This window comes from Parasteatoda tepidariorum, chromosome 1 (genome assembly GCF_982258835.1).
Source record: "Parasteatoda tepidariorum strain Cologne lab strain chromosome 1, Ptep-v5.0, whole genome shotgun sequence".
Lineage (NCBI taxonomy): Eukaryota > Metazoa > Arthropoda > Arachnida > Araneae > Theridiidae > Parasteatoda > Parasteatoda tepidariorum.
This window is the reverse complement of record NC_141755.1, coordinates 122,539,941-122,560,857: the sequence shown is the minus strand read 5'-3', so window position 1 is coordinate 122,560,857 and position 20,917 is coordinate 122,539,941. Positions and strand designations below refer to the sequence as shown.

Sequence of the window (20,917 nt, the reverse complement as noted above, 5' to 3'; positions counted from 1 at the left end):
ATTACATTTTATAAATAAATTAGAAGAATATTGAATGCCACAAATATTGACACAGTATTAAAATTATTTTTATTTTAAGTATTTAAAAAATAGCTCATTTCTTGAAGGGAAAAAATGAGGAAAATAAAGGCATTTAACATTTATTTTAAAAAAGAAGTAAAGTTTGGTTTTCTGTAATAACAATAATGCACTATAAAGCTATTAATTTAAATTAAATCTAAAACGAATATTCATAACATGTTATGTATGAGAAGAAAACTTATTATAGCGTTGTATAAATTTGATTTCGCATAAGTGCAACAATACATTAATAATTTTTATGCATGAAATTAAATTTTATCTGTTTACATAAATTTGTTACAAATAACTTTTAAACTGATTGTTTTTCAATTGCGTAACAAAGTCTTTCTTTTTAATTATTTTAGGGTGACAGAAGCATACGTTACTACGAAATAGTTAACGAACCACCCTGGTGTCATTATTTATATCAAGTTTTGACAGGCTTCCCGCTGCGGGGCCTCTGAATCATGCCCGAAAGAGGTCTGGATGTTTTGCAATGTGAAATATTTTGTTTCTACAAACTGCATGCTGTCAAACCACTCTGTGAAACGATTTATATGATTGTGCCGAGAAAAGTAAGTTGTTAAAAAGTCCTATTAAGTAAATTATTTATTTTTATTTATGATACAATATCCTTATAAAATTCATATAAAAGTATATCAATTTCAAAATTATAAGAAGCTTGAAAATCTAATAACTTTTATGGATAGTCTGCTTTATAACTATTGAGTTATTATTGAGAACTTAACTATCTGGAAATTAAACTTTCTTGAATATAATGAAAAACTTTCACTTTCTACCTGAAAAGAATAGTTCTACAGATGTTTATACGAATTTTTGAGTTGCCAGGATGTTAATTGGGAAGGGCTGATATATTGATATGTTCCTATCTATTACTTTATATTTTATTTTTATCTCTCTAACTAGTACATAATATGATTTGGGTTAAAAATATGTAAATGAAAATAAATAGAAAAATTTATTTACAGATTTTTAACGAAAGGGCATTTTATTACACTTTTCGGAAAAGTATATTCATAAATCTAAAAATAGATTTGTACTAAAAAATATGCATATGATGTCTAATTTATCGCATATTATAAAATCAATGAAATTTTACATGTCTCTCGGCCTTATTTTCACTATGAAATGTTTGGGGGTTACTGAGACGTTATCTTAGGGTAGCTTAGGCAGAGTAACCCAGGTCAGAGGGAAGATACTGTACGAAGATAACTTTGGGGGTTTAGCACAAGGTCGATCACTTTACTAAAACAAATTTCCCCAACTACTTAACTAGGAAAACAGTGAAAAGAAACAATGGTTACCCACAGGATAGCCAGATCTAAAACAGATGGAGATTCTAAGTATTCGATTAATGTCAGGTGAAGAAAATGAAGGATTGATGTACAACAGGCTCTAGTGCTTAGACGTTAGAAGTGCTGAAATACCTTTAGTAAAATATCACATTAAATACTATGGATGCTTTTGTTTCTTAAAAGAAAGCATGTAATAATTTTAAAAACTGGTATCGAAAAAACTTTCCTCCTCTGAATTTGAATTTCCTTCCTCGAAATTTCCTTTCGAACCTTGTTAACACAACATGATTATTTATGTTAACCAGGTTTTATCTTATTGGATATATTATGAACACAATTTATTATGTACTGTTAATACATATCGTATACTACGCTTGTGTACCAAGCAAATTAGAATAAGCTTAAAAATTTTAATAACTTTATTTAACTATTTTCTTTATTTACCCATCTGCTACTCCTAACAAACGTGGATAATAGAAATAGCATTCCTCAAAATGAATAATTCACACATTATGCACATGCTTCTTATCTGTGTTGTGACCTTTCATGTAAAGCGATAATCAGCAAGAAATTTTCATGTTAAATATTATATAAAACACAATAATAATTTATTGCTGACTCCCGGGACCTAACATATATTTCATGTAAAGCGATATTTCATCCTAAGTGATTTGCATTAATGAGGTTTGACAGTATTTCCTTTTTTTTTCATATGAAAAAAAATATTTTTACCTTTTTCATTCATGTGGGAAATGATAAACACAAAAGAATAAAAGATATTGTAATCAACATATTTACAACTAACTTCGTAACTACCCTTGAAAATTCTCTTAAGTTCTACTTTAGAACAGAGAATTCCTTTTTTGATTCTAGTTACTGTTTTACCTTTTGCCTGGCAATGTATTCATGTCATGATGTCTTATAGTAATTGTCGCTTGTCTTGATGGTATTTCTTGATTTTATTCATTAAGTATCAAAACTGGTTTTATATATTTACTTATAAATTATATTCAAAACTTATTTTTAATTAGTCTGAGCAATTTCAAGAAGATTTGTTCCTGACACTGCTAGACCTACTCCATCACTAACAGCTAAAGAATGGCTGAATGTAAAAAAAACAGAAATCCTATTCTGATATCCATGTATGTAAGTATGGTAATAGTCATTGTATGTTTCGTAATAACTCTAGGTAAATAAATAAATAAACTGCATAGCTGCCAGCTTTCATGAAAACACTGGAAGGTTCCTAACTTTTGGGGAAATCTTTTATGCTCATAGAAAATGTTCAAGTCTTACAAACTTTTGAATTATTTTTTTTAACAATGTCAAAAAATGTTTGAATTTTTTTTTTAATTTTAAATATTACTACAAATTCTACATAACATTTTCATTCAGTTGAGTTTTAGTAAATGTTTTAAATGTGATTTTTATTTAATCAAGCATTCAGATACATTTTTGAAGCAACAGATTTAAAATACCTCTTTATTAGACTGAGCAAATTTTTTGTTTCTTCTATCAAAGAGAAAATTGTCTGCATGTATGTAGTGTATATAAAATATTAGTGCTGTTAGAATTTTAATGTTGTCTGAAATTTAAACTCATTTTTGGTTTACTTTGAAATAACAAGGAAAAGCTCCTAGTTACTCCAAAATGTTTCCTTTTATTTCATATATTGTCCCTTATGAAAAATATTTTTTTTCTTTCAATTTTGTAAAAAAAGTGATAAAACCTGCAGAAGTAAACTCCTCAAATTATACTTATATATAGGTATTTTGTGTGAAAAAATATAAATTGACTTTTCAAAACACAAGAAACATTTTTAAACAAATCTATATATCATAATCTCTATATATCTTCAATTTCATTGAAGATATTTAGATATATCACTATTGGCAAAAAAATATCTAAATTCATAATTGTAAATATTTTGTAATTTCAAAAATGCATTTTCGAAATGTTTCAAAGCACTCAGTCACTTTTTCAATGATAATATAATTAAAAAAAGGAAAACTAATGAACTTTTCTGGAATGCAATTAATTAACTTTAAAAAAACACATCCATGTAAATAGCATGTTGATTTCTCTCTGTTTATTAGTTATGGATTAAAAGCATGTGTAATGAAAAAAATATTTGCTGCATTTTGTATTATTTTAAGTGTAAAAATTTATACATTATTTAAAAAGTTATTATTTTATACTATTTTTTCAAAAAAAGTATTTTTATCTGAAATATTTATTAATGAAAAATGGATTAAACATAATAAAATATGTACTAAAAAAGAAAGAAATTTTTAAATTAATGAAAGTTATGTATATAAGAAACTCATTCAGTTTTGTTTTATCCATTCCAATGTTGACACAGTTAAAATAATAAGTTAATTGTGTGATTGTTTGAATTGCCTTGGAACCAGTTGTCCTAGAGTTTCTGATACTAAGTGAGCTTTAATGGTACCAAACCTTCCAATTTTACTTTTTAGCCAATAATCTCCATTTCATTCCTGTTAGCAAATTAAGTTAAAAATTATGTGTGTTGTATATAATATGAATCAGACTGTTTCGTTTTTATTATACTTTTATTAAATAAAAATTAATAAAATAAATAAACTATATACATGAAGAAAATTATTGGCGCTGCTGCAATCACAGTAAACAATGAAAAGTAGTTCATGAGAGAACTTCCAAAGTTGAACATGAAATATGTTTAATTCTCTGACAGTGGTGCAAAGTGGGGTGGGGGCTGTGATAAGGGTAAAACACTTAAGCCTGTTTTTTTGATATCTAACATATTAAGGGAAAAGTCCCAAAATTCTTTATTAGCTGTCTATTTTTTCTGTAGAACTATCTATTTCAGTCAGTCTTTGATCTGCAATGCTGCATATAGACAACTCTGTGCTATTGACGTCTCTGTTATGCTTATTTTCTTTCTTCAATAAAGTTGTTAAGTTTAATTTTTAAGTTAATCATTGTCTCTTTTTTTCATTCTTAGTTTTCATTTCAATAATTCTAACCATAGCATGTAAATGAAGAACTTAGAAATAATTTTGTTTTGTTTTTAAATTGAATTGTGTTTTATGTTTTGAAATATTATAGACTGGGGCTGGAGCCAGAACCAATTAACCAGTGGTTTATTACCTGGATTGTCAGTACTGAATAATTGCTGACAGAAACAATGAGAGGAAGTGTATAATCATTTCAGAAGAAGATAACAGAGTTGATTGCCGAGATCTGAGGAAAAAGGACAATGAAGATGCTCATCATAACAAGTAAAAAAGAAAAAAAAAATTGAAACTAAAACTATTCTGTTCTAAAACTAAAACTAACTATTCTATTCTGTTCTAAATTCGTAAACAGTTTCTAATAATATGTGGGCTTATTTCATGAATTTTTCATTTTGCTCTTACTAACATATTTTATCCCTTATTAAATTATCCATTATTTTACCCATTAGTATCATTAAGTACAACTCCTTCTACTAGAAATTTTTTACAGCTGTTACTGTCGGATACCTTGAGTTTTCATTGATTACAAAATAATAGATAAAATGAATTTTTATAATCAGAGTTTAATAAAGTTAGATAAACAAATTTCTTTTTAAATATTGAAGAAAATAGTATTATTTTGAGGAAAATTATATAGGGCTAAGTATATAATGTTATGCTAAAATAATTTTTGGAATTGATACTGATTTATTAAAGAAAATTCAATTAACTTATTACCTAAAACTAATTTCATTACATTGTTTAAATTTTATGATTTTTGGAGTTTTATTTAATGAAAAGAATTGGTCATAAACTTGAACTTCTGTGATAAATAACTAAATTCATAAATTCTGCGTTTATCTCTACAAATAAATTTGATGAGAAATGATCAAATGAATGAACACATTACGCACAAGAGAATATAGCTCCCCAGTGTTAGGCTCTTTTTTTTTCTCCTTCTTATGCTAACCTTAACTGTTACACACATTTATGTAAACAAAGCTTGTCATTGTTATTTTTTATACATCATTATTATTTTTTGTTGCTCTTAGTAGATGGTTGCATAAATATTAGACAATTAGCGAAAATAACTTCTGAATGGCATTTAAAAATTAATGATTTTTTTAAGTATATATATATATATATATATATATATATATATATATATATATATATATATATATATATATATATATATATATATATATATAAAATTTTAATTATAATTTAAATAAGGTGAAATTTAATAAGGTGAATCGATATTAATTTTTCACTTTTTTGTATCGATAAAGCTTTTTTTCACAATAATTGAATGCTAGACATTTTTAACTCCTTATAAATATATAATTCTTGTGCTTTTAATATCACTATTTTGACGATTACTTAAAAAATTGTCGTAATAGCAGATTTCTCTTTATTTGCCATACTCTTTAAAGCTTTTACTGTATTGCATAATTCCATGTTTTAAAAAAAAAACTTTGTCTCTGGAATTTACTTTCTGGAACTTTGTTATATGGAATTCACTCAAAAGTTTGAAAAATATCTATTATAAAGCAAGATTTTATACAATTGAATATATACATTCCACTCTCATTATAAAAACTTAATTAATAATTTTTGTGATTCAAATAATTAAGAGTACAAAATAAATTATTTCTGCATGAGATATGCCCATATTTCTCAAGCAACTTGCTTAATTTTCTTCAGTATTTTTAAAAATTTTATATTTTTTTGAAAATGATATACTAGTTAATATAGAACTGTAATTTTTTATGTAAGTAATTTTATCAAGATTCTTAAAATAAGAACATTGCAGAATCGATCTCTAATAATGTTTTTAGATTTGCTATTCATTTTTCTCTTCACTAAGAATGTTCTTTTTATATTAACAACACTTCAATATTTGATGGGGGAAAATTAAAAAATTTCCTATACAGCTGTAAAGTTTTACATTTATCTTAAGGTTCTTATTCTCTATGTTTACAGTAAATTTTAGTTAAATTTTAAATAACTGATAGATTTTTAAACTGTTATTCGATGAAAAATTTAAAAAAAGTTTTTTTTTTATTTCTCTTAAATACATTTTAGAGAGGAATGTGAACACTGCACACAGTAACATTTTTTAATTGTGTTACATTTGTTTGAATATTTAACTTACAGTGAACCATGCTAGTAAATGATGTAAGTAAGTAAAATACAGAACATAAAAAACAAGAATTTAGTTACAGTTTTAAATTGCTTTTACTTTGAAAAATGTAATTACTGTTTCCTCACATAAATACGTTAAAAACGCACAAAGAAAATAATCAACTTTTTTCTTTTTAATAAATAACATTTTAAAATAACATAGAAGATATTTTAATTGATATTTCAATGAAAAGTTATTTAATTTTAGTATATTTTGTGCCTACAACCTGTAAACTTTTAATGATTTATTATTTATGTTAAGAAGAAATTGATGTTGTTTGTCTTTTTTAAATGTTTTGTGTATTATGCACTAATTTTCTGATCCACACTTTGTGGGCCACTCAATTCTGTGGTTAATCGACAGTTTACTCTACAGTTAACAAATATCAACAAATAACTAAAACTGAAATTGCTAACTTCTGCATTATGTAGAAAGTTTTTTTCCCTTTTTTTAAAGGAGCAAAATAAGTTTTATTGGTGCAAAAAGGGAAAAAAAATTTGTTAAGCAAACTTCAAATAAAAATTATGAAAACAAAAATACATTTAAGTTATGAGAAAATATGGGTTTTTTTCAGCTCATCATTTTTTTAACGAATTTTGTTTTTAAATCAAAACTATCTGTGGGACACAAAACAAAATGTATTCATAAGTTATCTAAACATGTTAAGATAAATTATTTTAACTTGTTCTTTCATTTTAAAATTTTGTATTATATTTACTGACTATGTGCTTATTGTTAAACTATATCATTCTTATTTTAATATTGTTTGAAATCTGACAAAATAGAAACAACATATGTAATAATATTATAGAATTAAAACATATTAAGCACGTTAAAAGTTTTTTAAATAATTAAAAAATTGCAATCCTTTATTCAGTAATAAATTTCCATCTTAAGTGTATTTTAGGTTGGCACAATTATTATAAAACAATAGTTTTTCCTATTAGTTGTAAACCAATTTTTTTTTAAAATTAAACTCTTGATATAGTGTATAAAAATAAGTTATCATAGTTTGTACAAAAAAAATTTTTTTTTACTCACTTGCAGTTTACTGAAAGAAAGCTAGGGGAACAGGAATTATCCTCAATAAAGTAACACATAACGTTTTTAAGATTAAGTGAAACTTATTTACCATAAAAGCTCATATACCACTGCAATTAACCTTTAATATTCTTGAATGTTATTTGTAACCTAAGTCAGGGTACATAGCATTTTTAAAAAGTGCTTAAAGGTGTTCATTTTTGATTTACAGTTTTTAAATGGCCTTAAAAGTGCTTTTTTATTTCGGTGGTTTGTAAAAGGTACTTAATGTTCTTTCTTTTAAAAAGAGATTTTTTTCTTTGCTGTATCGATTGTTGTTATAAATTACAAAAAATACATGACTTTCGCAATTTTCTCTGCAATATTTATCAGAAACTAGTTATTTTATCATGATCATATAAAGTTTTTAATTTTTTTATAAATTATAGTGATTTTTGTTCATAAATTAAGAACTTTAAAAATAGAAGAAAATTACTTTTATTACTGCACAAATAATAATTTTGATTTTTCTTTTAGAAAATGATTAAAAATATTTTTTGAGTGATTGAAAAGTACTTAAAAGGTGCTTATTTTTTGTTGAAAAATCTGGCTAGGCACGTTTTATCTACTACGTTTAAATAATTGTGTTTTTAAAGACCAAATTACAGGGAAACTTTAAATCTTAGTTTAAGTGGTATAAATATCTAATGATTTTTTAGTCTACAGCCTTGAAATCATTTTGAATATTAATTTATTCGCTGTGATTGTAATTATTTATAGGTTTGCTAGTGCTTAAATCTGTATTTAAGAAATTGTGATTAAAGCTAAGGAATTAAAATATTATTTGTCTCTTAAAATCTTAAGTAATATTCTCTCGGTACTTGAAAAATGGACTAAGTAGAATCTTAATTTCAAATTCTGCTTAATTTCTTTTAACATAGTACAAATTTGATATCCTAAATTTCTTGGTACAAGAGAAAGAATTGAAATGCCTTAATTACAAATAAAATTAGTTAACTTTAATATAGTAACTAAGTAATGCCTCAAATATCAAAATAACTTTCTTTCCTTATTATCCATCCTACAAAATGTATATCATACATATAAAAAAAATTTAATTCATGAAAACCATTTATTTAATTAAAATTTGCATCATCACGTTCTTGTAAGCTTTTGTTTAATAGTCTTATGTAATTTGCTTTGGAAAAACACGAGATTAAAACTTAAATTTATGAAAATGTTGAATCAATTTGTTTTAACTATACCTTTTAGGTTGCCCCCCTCCCCCCAATGTTCTGCTCAGGTTTCAGGCACTATTCAAATAATTACTTCTTTTTACTTTTATATTAAAATAATTACTTCTATTAACTATCATTAAAATAATTACTTCTATTTACTATAATTTTGACCATGAATAAATTTTACGAGAAATAGAATATTCTAATGTTTTCATATTTAGCAATAAATCATTTTATTAAAAAATGAGCAAATTTTAAAATAGTGAATTTGTATGATATAAAATAAGTTCCTCTCAAAAATATTGTTTGCATGTATGCATCATATAATGCTTAAAAATTAAATGTTTTATTTTTATCTGATAATGACTTGGATTATTCTAGTATTTTCACTATACAGTTGTTTATATTTGATCTCAAACGTTTAAAAATTGTCCTATTTTCCATTAATAAAGTGTATCGAAATATAAAAACTACTGCTGTGTACTTTCTGTTCTTAATTAATTTGGAAAATAAAAATAGTATATTTTATTATTCTTTTTTGAAAACCTTTAATATATGTAAGTAGACAGGGTGGCCACCCACCTGGAAAACCTGGAATTATCAGGGAATTTTTTTTATACTGGAAAAAACCTGGAAAAATCAGGGAAATTTGGATAAAAACCTGGAAAAATCAGGGAATTTTAAAGAAGAGCTGGAAATTTTTTTAATTTCACTAATTTAAATTATTTACTAATTTTCTTAATTTAAATTATTTCATCCATTATACCCACTTTTTTTAGACGGAAATGTATCTGCAAGCAGTTGAAATATCATCAACTTAGCAATACTTTGCTTGCATCAAAATTTGCTCCATTACAGATCTGTTAAACTAGAATGCAGCGGAAAATTCTCCCACTGTTGCTAAACGAATGTGAAAACCTTTGACCGCTATGGACTGTGCAATTTAGGAAAGATTGTGGGGGAGGTGGAAGAAGGGATTAGGATATTAGCTTCTGTTTTTAAATTCTATCCTTGGGCTGAATCCATTTATGGCTTAAGTGTGTTTCAATGCTTTCGTGGTAATTTTTTTCCATTTTGACAAAATGTTTTTGTATTTTTAATTTTATAAAATTCTCCAAAAATTAGTTGTTTATAATTTAATAACAATAATAGATTTTGTATTGCACTCTTTTTCTGAAAGCTTTTGTATTCCCTTTAAAAGAAATCTGTGAATTACTTTTTCTCAGCAAACCAACCAATCACACATTTTTTTTACAATCGCTAACAGCAATATTTATCGAAAAATTGTTACAATTGTTGCAATAATGCTACTTTTTTCTATTTCATTTTAACCTTTTATAACATATTTTAATTTTAAAAAAAGTTTTTTTTAAGAACTAACTATATACTAATATTTAATTTTACACTTTTGTTGGTCAATAATTGATTTTTGATTCAAAATTTTGTACCAAAACATTAAAAAATGAATAAAAAATCTTGCCAAATTATCAAAATAAATTATTTTTTTCAAGATATGTTAAAAAAATAACATTTTGAATAAAATATTTTTTAATATAGACACTTTTCTTGTACCCACATCCTACACTTTATTAGAATGAAGGAACTAAAACCTGGAAATTTTGAGATTTTTATCTGGAAAATCTGGAAAAATCAGGGAAATTTGAAATCTGATTTAAGTGGTCACCCTGGTAGAGCAAATTATATGTTTTTTAGTTTACGGTATGTCTCTTTTAAAATTAGTCTGGCATATGTCTGCTGTTCCAGAAAATCTCCTTATTGTTTCTTTAATTTGTCCTTGACCCACTACAAAGCCTTTATTGTATCACATATTCTGTTTTCCTTTGTTTAAATTTATTTTTTCTCGGGTGTAGTGTATTATTTTCAAGTCAGGATAATCGTTCATATCATTATAAGTAGAATATTAAGAAAATGTTCCTATATAAAATTATAATAACTGTGTATTTTACTCGTTAAATAAGCTTATTTTGCAAAAAGATCAACCTTTAAAAGAAAAGAATGTGGTGCAATAATGGGAGTTTGTGAGCAGAGTTTTCTTCTTTTTTTTTCTCTCTCTTAAAGTTTTTTTGAACATTGACTAACCCTTCATTTTTATTAGAAAATCTTTTTGTTAGACTTCTAAACTTAAATATCCATATTCAAACACTAACTTAAGTGAATATTTTTTATTACATAATGATTTATGTCAGATATTATAAAACCATTTAAATGATAGGTTATTTTTATTTTTTCATGTATCTTACATATGTTTATTTTTTTAATTAAAGTATATCAAAATCAGGGGAGTTTCTATTAAAAGCAATGACTTAATACAGTATAAATACATGTGTTTATACTGTAAAAGTTCAAGTGCCTGTGCACTCTTTTAACTTTTGTTTTCAAACAGCTGCAGCTAAAGGTGTCAGCAGCTGTTAGATTGTCTATGTATTGTAAAATAGCTATGTACTACATGATTATATTACTTAAAATGCCAACTGGAGATTTGTGTTTCTATCTTGACAGTGGTACAAGATATGGGAAAAAGTAATGATGATGATAATAATCATTTTGAAAAATTTGTGCATTTGAAAGAACACAAAAGAAAAGCTCCTTGAGTACTTAAAATGATCATAGTACTGCAAAGATTACTAAAAAAGATGTTGTAAAAACCAAATATCAAAAAAAAAAAAAAATAATAATTGTATTATGAAGAAATATTATCTTAATAAGCCATAAAAAGTTGCATAATATGTAAGCTGGAAGGTGTGGAGGGAACTTAAACATTATCTAGCAAATTAAGTATGGCTTTTCTTTTTTATGCCAAATCGAATTAAATCAAAACCTAAATGAATAGGATAAACAATTTAGTAGTTATAAGGGTTATCATGCATAAAAGGTTTAAATAATGAGTTAAACCTATTTCTACATAAAAACCCTTTTAACTTCCAAACTATGAAGCATTCAGAATTCAACAGCATATTTGATAGCAATGCCTGATGTATATTAATTAATTTTATTTATTTAAATAGTAATTTAAGAGTTTTTACAGGTAAAGCTTCTAGTTTTGTATTCTTGGCTCTTTTTTTAAAAAAAATCACATTCAGAATAAAACAATATGCAGAATATTATATCTCACGTGTTTAAATTGCAATTTTTAACTCATAAATTGGTAAAATTATGTTTTTCATTCTAAATTATAAAATCTATATTTTGGGTATTGTCTTTTTTGCTTTTCCAAACCACTTCCCTAGACAGCTATGCAATAAAAAGTGTAAATCAAAACATAAAGCCTTTAAAACTCTTGTCTTCAGCTGAACACATTTTGGACTGTTTGGATTTCCTTTGAGAATTTTTTTATTTCATCATTGACTTTTTGAATATCTTCAAATTTTGGTCTAACTCTAGCAACTTGGTTTGGATTTAGAACAACTGTTTTAATTATTTATTTTCTTTTGATCATGTTCTATTTAGAATAAATGTTACATACCAGATAATACCTCACTTGCTCAAGCAGCTATGTCAGATGCTTAAATATTTATAAGTCTAAATTTGCATTATTTTTTCAACAAACCACATTAACTTCTAAACTTTTAGTTCTATCAATTGGGAATTGATTTCTTTTTTTCGATTTAACATGAACGAATTCATCAGAAACAATAACTCTTTTGTCTAGATAGCAAAATTTAAGTTTTGCACTACTCTGACTTCTGTAAACTTAAGATAGTGGCAAAACTAACTTAAAATATCTGCATTTTGCTTTAAAATACGACTTTTGTAACAATGAACTGGTTTCCTCTAAATATTTTCATGTTCTTCTATTTTGAAAGAATGTTCCTAGATCCCTAGCTTTGTTCCCTAGTTTTGTGATTAAACGAGTTAATATTATGTAAGTACTCATTTTTCCAAACATAAAAGTTATTTTAAATTTCATTAGCTATGGTCTGATCCTTATAATTAATATCATTAGAAAAAGAAATTCTCTCTATATATAAATGTCTATGTGTCTTTTAAAGATTCATAAATCAGCCATCTGAATTTGGAGCATGAAGAAGGTCACTGTCATTATTCAAACAATCTATGGCAAACTGTTCAAGCAAAAAAATGAAATAGAATTTTCTGATTGGTTAAGCATTGCCCATTGTTTTAAATTTAATAAAATTTTTCAAATATTTTAAAGATGACATCAGTAGTGATAATTTTTAGCTTATAGGTCTAATTGTTAAAAAAAAAAAGGAAAGTTTATTGCTAGTACATTAATATTTAACTATTTTTTTAATTGCTATGTCAGATAAATTCAATGAACATTAATCGTAGCATTCTATTTATTTTTTATTTTACAACTTGATAACTATTAAAATTTTTTTCTTGTTTCTTGATATTAGTTAAGTTTCTTTTCATAAGGTAGAAAAAACACTACATATAAATACAAATTTCACTTTAAATTTTATCTCCAAGGCCTGTGAACAGTTCTTTCTCGGTTTGAGTGCTGTGGGAACCATTGGATAAGCTTTGGTGGATTATAAAAGGACGGTAAATGGTTAAAATTTTTATAAAAAATTAGTCTTGCCAGACGCTAGAAGAATTGCTGTTGTGAATGTTTGACTGGCTGGTAATAAAATTAAAAAAACATAAGGTAGTGGGATTCTCGAGAAATATATTTTATTGAAAAGTTTTTAACTTCTGAAGGTTATATTTATATTTTTGGTTAAATTTGTATTTTTATGTATCTGTCATTCATTATCTTATGTTTCTCGGTAGGATAACGGCACTGATTCGCCTCCAGGATTTGAATCCCAACCCATCATCTTCTCTTCTGTCTTCTACCAGTTCATCCTGTAAGTCAACTTCTTCCTCTATATCCGCAGCTTCAGCCAGACTCAGAAGTAAGTTATTTATTTGTCTGTTTTATTTTATTTTAAAGGCCTTTTCTCATCCTAATTTTTAAAAAAATTGTTTGTAATTGATTAATTCATGCATTCTATAAGATATTAATCATTAATTTTAATAGCGAAGAAAAGCAAACGCTTTCTTTTTGAAGTAACAAACTTTTTATATTCTTTAGTGTTTTATGACACATTTTCAGTTAATTTTTACATTAAAGATTTTAACAAAGTTGCCTAATGTATAATGGACAAAATAAAAAAGAACCACCCTGAATATCTTTTGATTTAATGTGATCGGATCTTCACATTCTAGGTCTCAATCTTGATGGTTAACCTCAAATATGTTGATTAATTAATGTAGACGATATTTTAAGTCACATACATAAACATACTTTCTCTTAATAAACATACCTTTATTTCGATGTACTCGAATTTCTTACTCCCAGAATATAGAGTATAGCCGTATTCTAGAAAATATGGTCCCAGTAGTCTGGTCAAGAAAGCGGTCCAATGTTTGAACCTCCTAATGTTAATTTTGCTTTTTACTCATTTAACCATAAGTAGGACATTTTAAGCAAATTGAATTTTTGCTTATTATTATAAAATTTTTTATCTAAAGATAGACATGGAAACTAGAACTTTTAGTATATATCTATTATTTTTTATTATTTTATTTAAAAATAGTCAAAAAAAATGATTGGATTCTAAGGTATATAATTTTTTGGATAATTTTAAAGAATTAAGCTTTAAATTTTTAAAATACAAAATTATAGCGAAATGGGTCGGATAGTTTCTGAGAAATCGAATTTTGACATATTTTTAAAATTCGATTTCTCAGGAACTATTCGACCGAGTATGCTCGAATTTTTTATTTTTCCACTCAAAAGTATAGTTTTTAGAATGGTATCAAAATTATATCCTTTACAATTCAATTTTTTTTACTATTATTAATTAAAATAATAAACAATAAATTCTCACTAGAAGTAATTTTTGCATGAAATTATCTTTCACTAAATTATGTTAACAATTGGATGTATTGTGTGTAAAATTCTTCAATCTGCCTAAAATTTCTTGAAATATGGTAAAATATGTTAAAAGTAAAATTAAGATTAAAGGGTCCAAACTATTTAGACAATATTTCCCAAACTTCCGCTACTCCTATATTTTAGGTGTCAGAAATCCGAATCCGTTGAATCAAAGGTATGTTTATTCAGAGAAAGTTTGTAATTTCGTAACATAAAATATTGTCTGCCTTAATTACTTAACATATTTTATGTCACCCGCACGAGCCATTAAGATTGAGTCTTAGAACATGAAGATCTGATCATTAGATCAAAAGTTATTCAAGGTAGTCCATTTATTATTTTACATACATATTCAGCATATTTGCGTTAATTAAAATAAAGTGAAGGAGCTGAACATTCTCTGAAACTTTATTTTAAAAAAATTCTTGAGTTTTTGCAAAATATGTAAAAAGAGTTATAAAACATGAGCCTCTGCATTTTTTGGAGGCTTTCCTGACTAAACAATTGGAACAATAATTTTTTTTTATCATATGCATTTTTTTAAAAATAGTTTTGTAAAAAATCTGTCTTGCCCTGAAAACCTGCAAGCTTGATGTATGTTTCTGTGTTGTGAATGTTGTCAGGGGATAAACTTCTTTTTTTTTAAATTTATAATTAATCATAACATGCTTTTCAAAATGATTTCTGATCCAAAGGATTTTGTGTTTATATATTTGTCAAAAACTGTTCTTATCATTCTTTGTCATAAATCATGAATAAATTCCAAAAATTCAGTTTTTGTGAGTTGTTTTAAAATCTCTAAAAGTATCAAGAAAAAATAACATGTTGGTAAGTTTTTTTCCTATAAATGTAAACAAAGTCTGAATTTATATCACTTTTCAGATTTGAATACATATTATTTTATTTTTACTTAGCATTTGAAAGTCTTAATGCCCAAATAATGTTTATTTCATAAAATACTGTTAAAATTTGGCATTTAAAAGACTTAAAATAAAAATTTCAAACATAAATAGTTTGAAAACAAACAATTTAGTATCATGGATGATAATTATTGCGGAAAAACTGTAATGATGGATTCATATTTAAAATCTAACATCTTAAATCTACTGAGGAATAAAGGACAAAAAATGCCAGAATGTGTTTTAAGTTTAATGTTGAAATGTGCATGTTTTTTTACAAATGCATCTTTTACTGATACATTTTGCTTAAAAAACTTGAAGGTATTTGCTCGGTATTATTGTTGTTGTCTATGATGCACAGAGCAAACTATTAAAAATTAATTTCCTATATGTGAAGTTTTTACCCAATCTGCTAGGTATTCCTCCCCCCCCCCCTTACTTTGCATTTTATAATCTCTTTTTTCATAGGTCTGAAACATATTTGTGGTAAGAATTTTAAGAATGAAGAGTTATAAATGAAATTAAAAAAAATTCTATTAAGCGCAACAGTGAATTAATGAGTCTGCATTAGTATTGAAATAAAAAGTTAGCCATTACATTGATCAATGAGAAAAGAATAAAATATTTTATATTCGCTATTTATAAAAATTAACTAATTGATTTAATTTAATTATAATTTGATTAAGAATGTGTAAAAAAGCAAGTTTAAGAAATCAAAGAAATTTTAAAAGCTAGAAAATATGTAATGTCCATTGTGGCATCACAACACTATCTTGCCTTAGTGAATTATCCTGACCATAGAATGAGCAAAAAATTTAAATATTTTAAAAGTTATTCAGCTTTTTTAAAACTGTCAACTTAGAGAAATTTTTCTTAATGAAAATTATTTAAATCGAAGACTTATTCTTAGCTCAGATAATGTAGCATTGGAATAATTGTTCAAGTATTAAAATGTAAAACCAGTTTCCCAAAAGTGACTTTTCTTCATATTGATGCTTTACTTCGTTTTCAGAATTAGCATGGATAATAATATTGACTGAAGAAAGGTCAAACATGAGTGGGGCTTTCATGTGTTATAGAGGACAGGGAAAACAGTTTTTTTATAAAATACCTGGAAAATTCCTACATCATACCTAGAAAATAACCGTTCCCAGAATTTTCAATGACAATAATCAGTGATTGAGATTCGAGTTAAGTAATTCTAATGTTTATTACAATTATTTTATAAAATTCTACTTTTAAGTGAAACTTTTCTACGTATCCATTCCCATTCAATTATATGGTTTTGCTCACAAAATCTATTTTTTGACATAACGAATAAAACAAATCAAAGTTTTCTGATAAAAAATTGCATGGTATTGGTATTAATAAAATATGATATTAATTTCCATTGAAATTTATCTGATATACCTGGAAAAATCAGGGAATTTTTTTCTGAAATTGAGTGGCATCTAGGATGACCCAATAGTTGTTGCAAACACACAGCAGTTATAAAAATAGCTTATTATTCACACAAAAAAAGAACTTTATTTCCTTTGATGACCGAGTCTTTAAAAAAATATCCTATAACTTAATGACTCTTTGAGATGAATAAAAAAAAATAAGGTATCTCTGATGGTTACAAATTATTGTAGCAATTTTAAATGATAAAAAATAAAATCAAACAAAATGCAAAAGTATTTTTAATGAGTTTCCATTTAACATTAAATAAAATATTAAAATTCAAAATTATTATACAAAAAATGGCCAAAATTTTAGCATGTAAAATTATGTATACAATTCAATGTACTAAATTTAAATTAAGATTGTAAAATAAATAAAAATTGCATTGTATTATTCTATTTTGATTTTTGTCATTAAAATTCTCAAACTGTCATTACCATTCTTATACAAATTTTAAGATGTATGATAATGATATAGTTTAAGATGTATGGAATTTGTCCTACACCATAGCTACCAACTCTACTGGAATTTGCCATTTTTTTCTGGATGTAATAAAAATTTTCCTCATTTTTGTACATTTTTGAAAATTCTCTATAATTGAGGGAGTTTTCTAGTAAAAAAAAAAATCCCTATTCGAATAGAATTTTTATACATTTTATGTCTCGCTTGAATATTTAGATAAGTATTATGAATACATAATGAAGTGGATCTCACTGAGAGTAATCAGTTTGAAGCTTTCCTATCTTTCTTTTTCTTTGTTCTAAAAATTTCAGTTTCTTTTTATTCAGAACACCCTTTTTAAATTATAAAATCTTCTAATTATCAATGATTATTTACTTCTCTACTGCTATTTAAAATTATGAGTTAACATGAAACTGAAAGTTTCGAATTCATATAATGTCAATCACGAATGAAAAATATTGCAGACCATTTATGTACATGCATTATGTATTAGTGTAATAAAGGTTTCGTATTTTGGTGACAATAAAAATCCCTAAAATTCCTTATCTGTAAAATATTTAGTACATTCTGCCGGAAACCAAATATTGTTACTTTTGTAAAAACTTTTATATATTTTGTACAAAGACTTATCTAGTATAAACTAATAAAAAACAAAAATTTACAATAATATTAAAATCAACTCATAAAGGGTAAGGATGTTAATGACAGCAATAAAAATGGTTCAACTTACTTTATTATTCAATATACCTAAGCAAGATTGCTAAATATTTCCATACAAATATTCTTTTTTCATTCTAAATCAGCTGCTACTAAGAATAAATGTTATTTGAGTTACAAGTGGCCATGAAACTGTTGAATGGTAAAGATGTAAAATGCTGTGAAGTCAAACTTAGTGCAAAAATATTTTTAAAATGCAGTGAAACATAAAGAAACAACTTAGTTTTAAATTTTTAATATATGTGGTAATCATAGTTTTTTTTTCATGATCCATTTTAATTTTTATTTAAAGAATGGATAGAGCATGAAAGACCTTTTAGTATTTATATTTATCCTGATTAAAGGAAGGTAGTATGTAGCTCTGTAATTAAAATAAAATATTTTATTTTTAACTTTTAATATTCAAAAAGAGAAATAGAAAATTTTCATTTCATTATATTTAATAATTTTAATTTAGGTTTTATGTTCAACAATTGAATACACTGTCTTAGAGATGAATCTAGTCTAGTTGAAAATTTGTTTTTATATTGCTATTAGAAACTGTTTTAAATATTGAAAATAATTATTAGGGAAAAAATTTTCTTTATTAAAAAATTCAGTTATTTTATTTTGATTTGAAAAGCACGATGTAAAATACTATTGCAAATTCTTATAAATGCATATTTTTTTCATACTTTTTTAAAACTGTTGTTAGAAAAATTATATATTTTTTTAAACAATTTCATTTCTCATTTTTTGACATATTATTTTAAATATAATTACAGATTTCAAAAAATGTTTCTAAAAAACAAAGCGCTTTGAAAAGTTCCACGCTTTCCACGGAATGCCATTTGGGAACCATTGTTCTAGAGTGTGATCCACGTATATATAGTTAAATTCGCAAACTATTTTTAATGTATATCAAGATATTTTCATTGAAATCCAGCCAACTGAATCCATGAATTGTATCATTAAGAATGAGCCATAATTACGTTATAAAATAATATTAATTAATTAAAATAACTTACATCTTTTTATTTTATTTATTTATTTATTTCAAATGGTTAACTGTGAACAATTTTGGTTACGGACAACTTGAGCTGAGATCCTAAAGCATTTGTACTCAGTTAAAAGTTTTCAAAAGTTTCAGTACTGAACAAAATTTGTCATGAAATTTGGTGATTTTAGTTTGTTTTTTTTTAAATCATAGAAAGTCATAGATTTAGATCGCCAAAAAAAAATCTTATTTTTTAAAACTGAAAATTCAGAATATTTGAATTAGTAACAAAATCCCCACTCACAGTCATATTTCATTAAAATGTAAAATGTTTTTTTTTTTCCCTGTTCTTTATTAAATTATGATGTTCTTTCTAAAAATGAAAGAAAGAACATCATTTCTAGAGGGAATTATCTTTTAAACTTCAGTGATTTCAAATTTTTTTTATTTATTTATAATTTTTATTTTACACTTTTAAAAAAAAATTTGTAAAAAAATTGTAACTTCAGTAAGTGAAAATTTCTTCATAAAAATTTCTTGAAATTATTCATGGTAAGCCATGTATTTGAAAATCTGAAATGTATAAAACAGGGCACTATAAAACTTCATTATCATTCTATAATTGTAAATCTATGTTATAAAAAGGTAATAACAATTTACTTTTTATTGCAGTATATGTATCGAGAGTCCTGTAAAGAAGCTAAGTCTGAAACGTCTTCTGAGAAAAGATACAAGAAATAATTATATTCATGTTATTTTTTTCACCTATTGCAGAATATATTGTACTTATTTTCTAAATATTTTAATGGCTCTGTATGTAATAAAAATATAATTCAATATGTGTTCTCCTTTACTTCCGAAAACAAGGTTGTCAGAAGTTATTTGAAGAAAAAAAACATTTTTTAAATCTAGTTTTATTTCTTTCACATTTATTAAATCAAAGCTCAGATAAAAGTTATATTATTTACTTAATAATAATTAATTAATAACAATGTAACTAAAGAGTTACTGTTTCTAACTTAAAGTGGTTAAAATAAATATGCAATTAATACAAACTAATCACTGAATAAAGTTGTTATACATGGTTGCTTTTAATCAAGCTCGACACCCTCATGAATGTGTGGATCGAAGGTCGGGTTTGTCCTTAAGATATCGAATGAGGATTCATATTTAAACTACAAACTATTTATATCTAAATTATTTCAATTATAAGCATTACACTCCTTTATTTTCGAATTATTATTGTCTCACAACCTTCGCAGACTGAGCCAAGATGGTTACCCTCCCGCACACTGAAGCCAGTGATGCTTAACTTCGATGATCTACTGGGAACCATGTCTTAACGATAAGCTCTAGTGCGACAACTACAACTAATTATTATTAATAGCTGCCTTTGAGAGGTCGAACACTAATTTCTTTATAATTTTTGGATCAAAAGAGATTGATATCAATACCAAATCCAAGCATATATGTCAAAATTTTCAAAAGCATAAAAAAATATTTATTAAACATTTTTTTATTTTGTCCATTTCACCCTAGATACTGGTATTGCTAAAATCAATGATGATGCAAGTAAGATATGACGCGGGTTTTAAAAAAAATCTGTACCCTTCATTTAGTGTCTACTTGAGTCTATTTCGGTTATTGGCATTGTTCTCTTTTGTTTCTAATTTTTATTAATTGCTGCATTTGAGGGGATCATTTGATAGATACAT

The 20,917-nt window shown here is 25.5% G+C and overlaps 1 long non-coding RNA gene across 8 annotated transcripts in view; it reads left to right on the top strand.

The window, feature by feature from the left end:
• The window catches only part of LOC147816853 (uncharacterized), a 38,282-nt gene extending 18,243 nt beyond the window's left edge, over positions 1 to 20,039 (top strand). For all 8 annotated transcript variants that reach the window (XR_015429258.1, XR_015429260.1, XR_015429264.1 and 5 more), the window contains 5 exons: positions 426 to 635; positions 2,408 to 2,522; positions 4,467 to 4,639; positions 13,556 to 13,680; positions 19,875 to 20,039. This is a non-coding gene — a long non-coding RNA (uncharacterized LOC147816853). The remainder of the gene's footprint in view (positions 1 to 425; positions 636 to 2,407; positions 2,523 to 4,466; positions 4,640 to 13,555; positions 13,681 to 19,874) is intronic.
• Positions 20,040 to 20,917: the final 878 nt, after the last annotated feature.